Here is a 12871-nt window from a genome sequence, read left to right on the forward strand (position 1 = left end):
AAAAATGCCAGTCATGAGATATTTTGGGTTTTCAAACAGAAAGGATGAAGATTTGGATACCTCTAGTATTTCCAGAGAAACTTATTTTTGATGAGTTAACTGAAGCTCTTTAGAAGTGACTGTTCATTCAATCTAGCATGATTAGATGTGGGAAGGCCTTGGATCTGCAGGCCTTGGCTCTTCATCATGGCATTGCACTAACTAGCTGTGACCTAGCAAGTCACTTACCATCTTGTATTTCTATTTCTTTGGCTGGCACTCAATATGTAACTGTTTATGGAGGTAGCAATGTGCTGGGCACTCACTTGTAGAATGACATTAATAATACATGCTTTGGCAATCTCTCAGAATTGGTGTCGAGTAAATTTGGGTTTAAAAGCTCTTTGAAACATTTATAAACCTCATCCATCTTAGAACAAAAGACTGCAAATCAAAGAAGGAAATTCTTGCCTCATTTAAGACTAGACTTTTAATAACAAAGCTTTTCATTAAATAAATAAATGGAGCAAGACCAAATTGGAGATTGTCATCACAGCAAGCCTGACTTGGTACAAAGAATGGAAACACAGGAGAACCAAACTGGTGTTCATGATTCAGTTGAAGCAAAGTTTCTCTCACTTTCTATGGTCTTGCCATAATCTCAAGTGTCTCTTTACCGACACACACTTTAGAAATTTTTTCTTTCCTCTCTTTCCATCTTTATGAAGTAACTTGTAGGAACTATGCAAGGTGCTGGGGTATAAATTAGTTTGGGCCACTTGTAACACACTGAGGGTGTATCTCACATTGACACTACAGTGTCAGCACCTCAAACAGAGGAGAGGATTCAGGGGAATGCTGGATCCTTTCCTTATTATCTTCTCTGCCATCCCTACAGTGTTGCCTTCATTCAGATGGTTCGAGATGATTTACCACCACACCCACATTTCTTTTTTTTTTTTAAGAAGATGTGGTTTAATTTTTTTTAAATTTTTATTTACTTATGATAGTCACAGAGAAAGAGAGAGAGAGAGAGAGAGAGAGAGGCAGAGACACAGGCAGAGGGAGAAGCAGGCTCTATGCACCGGGAGCCCAATGTGGGATTAGATCCCGGGTCTCCAGGGTCGCGCCCTGGGCCAAAGGCAGGCGCCAAACCGCTGCGCCACCCAGGGATCCCCCACATTTCTTATAGCAGAAAGGAGGAAGGTGAAAGTCAATGGTCTGCCTCTTTCCTTTTAGGACAAAACTTAGAAGTTGCATATATGACTTCTGCTTATGTCCTCTGGGAAATGCAGTCTTCATGATTGAGCTGTCACCAGGGAGAGAAGGGGAGAATGGGCTTCAAGGACAACAAGGAATCTCTGGGGTGCAAATATGAACAGGGTATGGTCTTTCCCTAAGAGTTGCTTACTTTGGTGGAAGAAAACAGATTTGTAAATAGGGAATTAAACATATTTTTTTACAACCCTGTGCTGTCATTTATCTCAACACTTTTACCATCAAACATTTTCATCCTATACTCAATGAACAACTGTCATTTCTTCCTCTTTCCAGTCTCTGGCAATCATTATTCCACTTTCTGTGTCTAAGAGTTTGACTACTTTAGGTAAGTTATGCAAGTAGAATCATGCAGTGTTGGTCTTTCTGTGACTGTCCTGTTTCACATAGCATAGTATCTTTAAGCTTCATCCATATGACCTTGCTCATACCCTGTGACAAGATTTCCTTCCTTTTTTCAGACTGAACAACATTTCACTGTATATACATACCACATCTTCATTAGCCACTCATTCAATGACGGACATTTGGATTGCTTCCACCTCTTAGCTACTGTGAATAATACTTCTCTGAACCAGATTGTGAAAATATCCCTTTGAGATCTTACTTTGAATTCTTTTGGATATATACCCAGAAGGAAGGTTGCCAGATTGTATGGCAGTTGTATCTTTAATTTTCTTGAGGAACCTGTACCATTTTCCATAATAGTTGCACCACTTTACATTCCCACAAATGTGTAAGAGTTTCTCCACAGCCTGTGAACACTTGCTTTTCTGTCTGTTTTCTTGATAGTGTTCATCCTAATGGGTGTGAGGTGGTATCTTGTTGTTTTACCTGTTTTATTTCTTATCAATTCATTGATGGAACCATTCCCCTACCCCTAAGGACCTAAAAGAGTCTTTTTTTTTTTAACAAATTAATTTTTTATTGGTGTTCAATTTACCCACATACAGAATAACACCCAGTGCTCATCCCGTCAAGTGTCCCCCTCAGTGCCCGTCACCCATTCATCCCCATCCCCCGCCCGCCTCCCCTTCCACCACCCCTAGTTCATTTCCCAGAGTTAGGAGTCTTTATGTTCTGTCTCCCTTTCTGATATTTCCCACACATTTCTTCTCCCTTCTAAAAGGGTCTGATCTTAAGCCAAAATATTTAACAGACAAAACCATTATCTCTAGTCTCAAAATTTCCCCTGAGGGTGTGTACTAGTACCAAAGAAAACATAAGCCCTAAAACTTCATTCTAACCCCGTGAAATCCATTTTTAATGTTATCATAGGGTGTTTGTTTCCTTGCTCAGTCACCACCAGGCAAGATTCTCAGCCAAATCTCAGAAATTATCATTCTCTTCATTCTCTTCTCTGTCTCCTTTTTATTTTAAGCATAGGGGTTTTGACCCTGGGAACTCATGTCCTAGAGGAACTAAAAGCCTACAAGGCCAATCTTTGGGAGCATACACATATCTCCCGGTAGGCTGCCTTCCCCACATCCAATCAATCACCAGGTCCCTTTGACCCTTGGTAGTATCTTTAATATCTGCATCCTTTTGATGCCTAAGGCCACCACCCTGCTCAACCTGCATTAGCTCCTTACCCTGCAGAGCCAAAGTTGACTTGTTTTTTGTCTCATAGATTTGTTTGATTAAGTCTCACCATGACCATCCTTGATTAAACAGCCTCATTGACCCTACTTTGCTGCAGAATAATGACTCAACTTTTCAACTTTCAAAGCTCTGTGGGTCTGGTCCCTTATGCCACCACCTCCTCTCCCACCCTGCCCCTCCCCCTCCCCTGAGCTACTTACCTTATTCTCCATCAGCAACTTCTCTGTAATGAGAGTAATCTCACAGCTTTAACTCATTCTTCAAGGTTCATTTAAAGCTATAATCATGATAGCTGCCAATCACCGAACATTTATTATATGCCAGTTGCCAGTTTGCATAGATTCCATCATTTAATTATCACAAAGGCCCTATGAAACCATTTCTATCATCCTCTGGCTTTGGTAGATGGGGAAAATGGAAAATGGAAGGGTAGAGTGATAGGGGCAAGCCCAATTCTCACAAGGACTTGGATTCCTGTCCAGGTGACCTGAGTCCAGAACCCCAGGCTTTAGCCATGATTCTACTACTCACATAATGATGCCTTCCACCTTTCCCATGTTTAGAATTCAATACAGATGAATAATCATTTATTTGGCAAGTGCCAGGCATAAAGCTCTGGAAGTGTGGGCAATGGAAATCTGATTAAGGTGATTCCAGCCAGCTTATTGATATGTTCTTCCTCTATGTTCCCAAATTTATTATAGTTGACAGGACATGACACCTTGAACATTGCTATTCATGCATATTTTGTCTCCTCCAATACAGTATTTTTAAAAAAGATTTTTGTTTATTTATTCATGAGAGATACACAGAGAGAGAGGCAGAGACATAGGCAGAGGGAGAAGCAGGCTCCATGCAGGGAGCCTGATGTGGGATTCAGCACTCCTGGGACTCCAGGATCATGCCCTGAGCTGAAGGCAGACACTTAACAGCTGAGCCCCCAGGCATCCCTCCTCCAATACACTATTACTGCCTTTTGCTTGGAGGCCTGTTTGTTTACCTTCTATAAACCAAAGATAAACCCAAAGATATGTTTATTGAATTCAAACGAATTCCACACTTACTTCAACTTGTTCTCTCTTCCCCAGGGAGCTTTCTGGGGGCAATGCTCTGTCCTGTTCTTGCTGTAAAACAATGTTATCAACTCACTGGGGACCTGGGTCTTTTTCATTTCAGTACCTAATAGTAATAGCTCATTTTTATTATGTAATTTCCTTATTCTAGGCATTTTAACATGAATATGTTAATTTAATCCTTACAAAACCATTTTTTAAAAGATATTTTTTTATTTGAGAGAGACAGGGCATGAGCAGGAAGGGGGCAGAGGGAGAAGGGAAGCCGACTCCCCATTGAGCAAGGAGCCCAATGCAGGACTCAATCCCAAAACCCCGGGATCATGACCTGAGACAAAGAGAGATGCTTAACCAACTGAGCCACCCAGGTGCCCTGAAGTAAACCCACTTTTTTATTTTTTAAAGATTTTATTTATTTATTCATGAGAGACACACACAGAGAGAGGCAGAGACACAGGCAGAGGGAGAAACAGGCTCCATGCAGGGAGCCTGATGTGGGACTCGACCCCGGGACTCCAGGTCATGCCCTGGGCCGAATGAAGGCAGGCGCTAAACCACTGAGCCACCCAGGGATCCCAGTAAATCCATTTTTATCTCCATTTTGTACAAGAGAAAACTAAAGTCCTATGAGTTAGGTAACTTGCCCATGTTTGCAGGGTCAGGACTGACACTTGGGCTGTTGGCTTCCAGAGTCTGCAATTTTGACTTCCTTTGCCTGGTGCTTCTGCTTTAGTCATCATACTTCCCAGTTGCTCTGTAAATATCTGTTAAACAAATAGACATTGTTTTGAATTCCTGGCACTGCTTTAGGTTTCTTTGTATCTCACTATAAACTGCCTTTATACTATATATGTGTTGACTTCCTCCACGGTTATAACTCCAAAGAAGGAAGCAGTTCTTTTGCACTGTTCCAGGTACTTAGTGTAATTGCTGGGTCCCTGAACAGGTGTTAGAAAAAAAAAAAGCTTGATCTAACCCTGGAAGACTGGCTAGTCTTTATCCATATCTAATCTGTGAGGTATGGCAGGTTCTGGGTACTCTGTTCCCCTGAGGAGAAACTTGAATGTTAAACTCTGAAAACTGCTCCTTAAGGGAAGAATGACTCCTAGCCCGGAATGAATGAAGAACCTCATCGTGGATCAAATGCCTGGCTCCGTGCACCCACATGCTCCAGGGCCTGTGTCTGTTGAGGGTGAGAACGAGGGAGGCAAGAGACACATCCGGAGGATAGCACTCCTTTCTCAGCCCACTTGTCAGAAACTCATCTCACTCTGGAGAAAATATATGCAAAGGCTTTTGAGATCCTTTTAATGCTGTCAGGAAACTTCCCATGCTTCCTGCCAGGCCTATCTTTCAGCATTTAATGTAGAAACCAATTTATTATTTTTATTTTTTATTCTTAAAGAATATGTTATTTATTTATTTGAGAGAGATTGAGCAAGAGAGAGAGAGCACAAGCACTAGTAGGGGTAGAGGTGGAGGGAGAAGCAGGCTCCCCACTGAGCAAGGAGCCTGATACGGGCCTTGATCCCAGGACCCCAGGATCGTGACCTAAGCCAAAGGCAGATGCTTAACCGACTGAGCCACCAAGGTACCCCATAAAAATCAATTTAAAACAATCAAATTAATATCATGTATTTTCCAAAAAGGAGAGTGATAGTTTCCCTCTTCTTCCCCTCCTGAGGCCCCTCTCCTGTTCTAATTAGGTTAAATCTTGATTATTTAATTCTAGTGCTTCCTTTCTAGAAGACGATAGACAAATGAGATCAGAGACCAGTGACCAGGAGTCCTGTAGGCATTAATTTATTAACAAATATTTTTCTCATCTCCAACGTGCCAGACACTGTGCTAGGTGCTGGAGAAATTATAGAGAACAAAACAGGGAAAAACTTACATTCTTTTTAGGATGGTGAAGAAATTGGAAAACACCACAATAGCTACTTCTGACATCTGAAGAGAAAAGAAGGGCTAAATTTTTTATATATGGCTCCCAAAATAAAACTGAGGTCAGCAGGTTAAAATAACAAGGCATATATTAGCCATCGCAAGGAATAATTGTCCAAATCTGAACTATTTTTTTCAAGGTAGTGAGTTCCCCATCACTAGGGCTGTCAGACCACTTGACAAGTGTGTTATGTAATGAAAAAAATACACTATATCAGAAAGAGAGTAAAGAAAATTGAGACCTACAGGCCCCCTGGGAGTTTGACCCCAGAATGGGATATGCATCTGATAAAGACCTCATTTCCAGATAAGGGTCATGACTAGGAACTGACGGCCCAGGCTGACTTGTGTGAGCCAACCACACTTCAGTCTACTCTGATCTTCTGGGAGGGGTCCTTAAGTCAGGGCTGTCCCCAAGAGCACATGGCCACTTACTACTGTCTACCAGAGGACTGGGAACATCAGTGGCAGGAGCCAGGTCCTGACCATCAAGAAGTACTTGATTTCAATGACTTCTCTGCAGAGGGTATCTTCAGGTGAATCTGGAGTCACTTAGTCTCTCAGTCTCTCCTGCGCTCACCAAAAAAATGGAGATAATAATGCCTGACACATAGAATCATGGTGCAGATCAAATAAGATCGTAGCACATGTGAAACCTTACGATCTTACTATTTCTGTTATCATGTAGTAATAGCAATAATTCTTATTCTCTTTGACAGTTCTCTTTATGGGACCAGCTAGGGTGAGAAGACTTAGCAACAGGGTTCTCCCTTAGGATCAGAGTAGCCAGCAGGCTTGACTGTGTGTGGCTCTAAGTCCCACACTCTGAAACAAAGTAGCTTTTCTGGGGGCTCTGTAAAGCAGTATTTGGCCCCAGCCTGGGTGAAAACTTGCAACCTCAGGCCAGGAGGGGAATGGGACCCCGGGGAAGCTAGCTTTTGTTCCCTGCCTCTTCTGAGAAGCAGATCTTTGGCGCTAATGATTAAGGGACAACCCAATTTCACCTAAGACCTTATCAGAGTTTTCCATACTCCTGGCTTCTCCCTCCCCCCAGTCCCCTCTCCTGCCTTTGCTCCAGGGGCATTCTCATAGTGTGCGGGCGGGCGAGGCTTGCTTTTTCTTTCTTTCTTTAACAACCACCTGAAAGTACCGCCTGCAGGGACCTGGGACTGAGGGTTGCATAAAAGCTCAAAGGAGCTTGTGCAGCACAGCTGGGGCGGGCCACATCCCTCCTTACCTTCACGGCCTCCCGGGCTCCCCGCTGGCACCATGCTAACCAAGGCCCTGGTACTCACAACCTGGTTCGCCCTCGCTGTGGCTTACCCCGTAATACACCAGGGTAAGTGCACAGTTGGGAAGTCACCATGGGAGAATGAAACTAAAATTCTTTTATAGGGTGTGTGAATGCCATGCCGTGTCTTTGCGCAGCAGAAAGAGAACCAGAGAGACCAGCAGTGAATGTTGTAAAGTGAAATTATAGTGACTTGGTGTTAAGATGGGGATGGGTGGCTGGCCAAGCTCTGAAGCCTTGGACACATCCAGTGGCTAAGCTAAGATGCGGATTAGGTGCTTACTTAGTATAAAGGTACTAAGTAAGGCTGGGCCTGCCGGGCTTAGGGTGGGTGATGGGCCAACTACTCAGGGTTTACTGTGGTCCTCTTCACTCTTGGGCCCTAGAGAGGTTTTATTCTCTTTAGTGCAGGTTGAAAAGTCCTAGGCTGTATCCTCCTTTTATCCAAGAGTGTTCAAAGGACTTCAGTAACTAATTTGGTCCAATACAATGGAAATCGTGGGTCTGGAAACCTGGGGATCACATGGAAAGAGGAAAGAGGTGTCTTCATGAACCAGGCAGAAAGAAAGCTTTCCTCCAAAAGCTTTCCTAATTCTTTCTGAATTCAATTTGAGTTCTCGGGGGAGGGGGGGGGGGGGAGGTGTGTTCATTCACTGGCATTAAAATACTTACTTTCCCCCATCCTCTTCCTCCCTCTGGTAGCTCTCCAATTATCAGACGCTGAGTTTGGGGTTCTTTACTGCATATGAATGAATGATAAAAGCACAGTGACTAAATTAGAGTGCTAATGATTTTGGCCTCATTGGCAAGGCGCCTCTAACGTGGTCACCTAAGCAGCCACGGTGACTGAGTATTTTTTCTGTAGCCCAAGAAGACCCTGGGTGTATGCTTACCAGGCCTACACAGTTATAATGCTCTTATGGTTAGCAAGCCCCCAAATGTCTGGATTGTTCAATCTATGGGAAATACTGGAAAATGAAGTCCTAGACTTCAAAAACATGATAGAAGTAGCCCATTTCAGAGTCCATTCCTTTCTTGTTATGTATCTTGGAAATAGCTATTTTCCTTACTCCCTTTTTTGGTTTTCTGGGACCTGGAAGGATTATAGAGGGGATATCCTTGGAATCTTTATTCTGTTCCAGTCTGACCAATTCACATACAGAGGCACAGTATTAAATGCTTCTTCCTATACTGACATCCTCAAAGGGCGGTGGTATAGGGGCCATTCCTTGGGAGCAGTTAGTCTTCTGCATTTTCTAAGCACTTGGCAGAAGAGAAACTTGGGTTGAGACCATTTATTTTTTATTTTTATTTATTATTATTATTTTTGAGACCATTTTTGATTCAATATACCTTTTTATGCTCCAGGTTTTCCTCAGGAAGAGATCTAGCTTGGAATGGTGTAGAGATGGTGAAAATATTCTTGCTAGAAAGTACTTAAACTATTGTTTGTGTGTTTTTTTTTTTTTTTTGGCTCCTCTAGAATTCATTACTGACCTAGACTTGATCACTGACCTTGAGTTGCTTAATGAACTTGAGTTGATTAATGCCTTTGAGTTGACCGCTGAACTAGAGTCCACTGCTGACCTAGAGTCGACCACCCAAGAGTCCCCTACCCACCTGGAGTTGTCCACCACCACAGAGTCCACCATGACTCCGGGGTCCCCCACCAACCTCGAGCCCACTGCCACCCTGGAGTCTACCGCCGACCACGAGTCCACAGAAACCCCAGAGTCCCCCACTGACCTGGTGTCTACTGCCACCCCAGAGTCCACTGCCACTCCAGAATCCCCCACCAACCTGGAGTCCACCACCACTCTAGAGTCTACCACTGACCAGGAGTCCACAATGACCCCAGAGTCCCCCACTGACTTGGAGTCCACTGCCACCCTGGAGTCCTCCACCAACCTGCAGTCCACCGCCACCCCAGAGTCCATCACCGACCTGGAGTCCACTACCACTCCAGAGACCCCTGCCAACCTGGAGTTCACCGCTATCCCAGAGTCCGCCACTGACCTGGAGTCAACCACTAACCTAGTCTCTATTAGTGATGTAGAATCTACCACAGATGTGCATTTTGAGAATGCACAAACTTTCGGTAGGTAACGATTTTGGCTTTAGAGGGGCCTGGGCAGGAGTTAGTGGGCTTCCATTTTTTGCATCTGAAAGAAAAAGCCTGCTTTCCTCCAGTGTACTTGGTTCCCCAATGTAAGCTTATGATCATACCCATCTTCATTTTCTTGTCCTAGAATTACCTACTGAGGTGGAATCAAACATTCATAGCTTTGAGGAAGCAACCACTAAAGCCACTGGTAAGGATTTCTAACTTGAAAATGCAGAAATTTCTTCTTCCCTCCCTCTCTTTCCTTGTTTATAGCTTATTGCATAGAAATTTCCTATAGTAACATAGCTTTGGGCATACTTTTGCTGCTTTGAGGTAGAGTAAAGTTTGTCAAAATTCTCTGAAACTTGAGGAAAATTCAAGCATTTTCCCAGAGTATCAGGGATTGGAATTGGTTGAATGCAAACATAGCTCCATCCCAGAGGTCTGCCCAGATCTAACCAGGATCAGCCTTCTGGGCTTCTCAAAGGGGAGGTGTCTCGAATGAATGGTGTCTCAAATGAATCAAAGGATGTGGTGGCCAAAATTTTCTTTTTCTAGTTCATTATAATTCAATTTATGTAGATAACTTTTTGAGAGAAGATTATGGCAAATGTAAATCTTATTTGAACATAGACTGAACAAAAGAGAAAAGGAATTTGAAAGCTTCATGAATTAAGCAGTGGTCCTATCTGCCCATCCCTCTTTCAAGCGTCCACTTTCTTTCATTTTTTTGTCTTCCACTTAGCCAAGGGGCCATAAGATTCGATGCCTTCTACCTCCACAAACAAACCCTGATACTTTAAGGGATGCCTGGGATTTTTGCTAAGAAAGGCTCTTGGGTCTTACCTACAAAAGCAAATCTCTATACAATCTGATTCTTGTGTCTACAAATAGTAGCTAACATTTATTGAGATCTACTATATTATAGCACTGCTTTAAGTGTATTGTGGTATTGCAGGTAGTAGTTGGAGGAAGCTAGAAACTGTATATTACTGAAAAGGCCTATTAAAAAAAGATTGTTTCCCTGGCTTTAAAATCTTTCTCTTTTACTGTCTTCCTTGAAGACTATACATCGTTTGCAACATGCAGCTCTACTTGGATATTGTGTTCTAACTTCCCAAATTATAGTAGTTGATTAAATAATTAATCTACATTAATGATAGCTCCCATTGCCCCATAGGGCGTTAGGAAAAATCTCATGTTTGACTACAAGATCAATCTGGTCATTTCTGCTAATATACTGGGCCCCATACCTGCTTTCTGACAGTGGAAATTATCAATAAAATGAGACTCTGGTTTTTTTCTCTGTATAATGCATTTACTTATTTAACTTTTTTTCCAGTTTTATTGAAATATAATTGACATATAACATTGTATAAGTTTAAGGTGTACAACGTAGTGATTTAATATAAATATATATTGAGAAGTTTTAGTTTTTAATAGGAAGAAAAAGTCCATGGAGGGTCCAGCCTTTTAAATTAAGAAACTTATTCCTTTATTTCTAGAAAGTGTCACTGCTGCTCATTCAGAAGAGCCCATCACTAGAGGACCAGGTAAGGCCAAACATCTTTGTCTTTTTTTGCTTATGCTTGGTCTTTGAGGGATTTTTTTTCTTGGGAGGCTTTCCAGGACAGACTCAAGAAGTAGGACTCCGGTAGGGACTCTGCCTATGTTTACACTCTTCTCACTCAAGTGCCATGTTTGCTCAGCTTCTGGGGGAGAAGAGGGGATCCAGTTCTTACACGTGAAGGTATGACCAGTTCAGGTGCTGTTTTCAGGGACTTATGAGTGAATGTAACCTTTTAATCAGATGCTCCTCATGGAGTGCATCTGTGTTCCATCTCTACTGGTAAGAATTGAGGCATGCAGAGTGCCTTGGCAGTTGGGAGAAGGAAGTTTTGAGTGCCACAGACTTAGTGGAGGTGTCTGTTTACCAGGGCTACTTGAGGCCATTAGCTGAATGCTAGACATACTACTGTGTGTGATCCTTATTGAAGTAAATAAAATCATTTCTTTACTTAATTGCAGAAGAGCCTGGAACTTCTGTGGGAAGCAACGAGTCCATCTCAGTACTTTTTTGTAAGTTTCTGCTCTCTTGCCCTGATTCCTTAACAGGGGTTTGATACCATTTTCGGTGTTGGTTTTCATACACTGGGAAGGGAGTCCAAACTTACAACTTCTAGATTCTCAGATCAGTTAGATAAGTTTACATGGAGTGCCAAGGTAACCTTTTCCCTCTCTGAAGTTTATCTTGCAAGCCTAACTGTCTGGATGTTCAGCAACCAAATAAGAATATGATAAACAAGTCCTTTCCCTTGAATTTTCCAAGATTCCATTTTTCCTGTCTATCTTGGGCACGGATTCCAGTTCAGTATGTGGAATCTTTTTTAAGGGAGAGCCTGAAGAGAAGGCATCAGATTTGCCAATGCACAGAACATATAATTCAGTTAAAAACTATAAAGACTTGGAGCTCTGAATCAAGAGCTCCCAGTTTTAATAGGTGGCCTTACTTTTGGCTTTTTTTGGAAGCCTCTAAAATGGTTTCTTCGTGAAGTAAAATGGCTATCTGGACAGTGTGTAAGTATGTCCCTTCAGGCACAAGGTGATGTAGGGAGAATAAGGAGTTTACATTTTAAAGAAATTAAGTCACACATGCAAAGTCACAGTGGGCAGTGGGAAAGATGGGTCTGATCTTTTGAACACAAGTTTCTCTTGGTAACTCCTATTTTTTTTTTATTTAGAAAATGAAGAAGACTTGCCATTAGTTATGAACATCACTCTCATCACTCTACTAACCACAACTATCTAAAAATATTCTGAACTTCTGAACAAGGCTTCCATTCCATTACAGGAGACCGAATAACTGCAAAGGTCTAGTAAGATGTAAAATGTACCAGCTGAGGATAAACAGAGTGGTGAGAGTTATATCCACACAGAGGAGGGGTATCTCTTAACCATGTCCCATTACATAGGGGCTCAATAAATTTTTTTTGGAATTGAATTTTGAGAGAGGTTTTTATTTTATGAAGGAACAGATTGCCTAGTTGTCTGGGGTTAGTACCAATAATCACTTTATTTCTCTCTGGTAGATACTTTATAACCAGGCTCCTACCTTTAGTGGTTCCAGGAAAGCATGAAATCAACTATGAAAAGTATATTAGTTTTCTTATTTCTGCTATAACGAATTACTGCAAACTTAGTAGCTTAAGACAACACAGACCTATTATTTTACAGTTTTGTAGCTCAGAAGTCTGAAGGCATCTCACTGGGTTAAAAACACATCGAGGAAGAAAAAGCGTCAGTGGGGCCAGGTTCTTTTCTGGAAGGATCTATTTTCTCACCTACTTTCATCTTAAAAACCAGCAATAGCTGGTTGATTCTAATTATGACACTGACTACTGCCTGCCTCTTCCACATTTAAAGACCCTAAGAACACATTGGGCCCCACAGGGGATAACCTGGGATAATCTCTATTTCAAGGTCAATTGATTAGCAACTTTAATCCCCTTTGCCATGCAATTTAACATATTCACTGAGCATTTTTGTGAGACCATTCTTCTTCATACCACAGACAGGATAGGACATCTCACTCTAAAGCTG

At 42.1% G+C, this 12871-nt stretch overlaps 1 pseudogene; it reads right to left on the minus strand.

Annotated features, from left to right (window-relative positions):
- The window catches only part of LOC112917491 (large ribosomal subunit protein uL11-like), a 67199-nt pseudogene extending 58380 nt beyond the window's left edge, over window positions 1-8819 (minus strand).
- Between the last annotated feature and the right edge of the window lie 4052 nt (window positions 8820-12871).

The sequence above is a fragment of the Vulpes vulpes genome, chromosome 8 (assembly GCF_048418805.1).
Source record: "Vulpes vulpes isolate BD-2025 chromosome 8, VulVul3, whole genome shotgun sequence".
NCBI classification, from domain to species: domain Eukaryota; kingdom Metazoa; phylum Chordata; class Mammalia; order Carnivora; family Canidae; genus Vulpes; species Vulpes vulpes.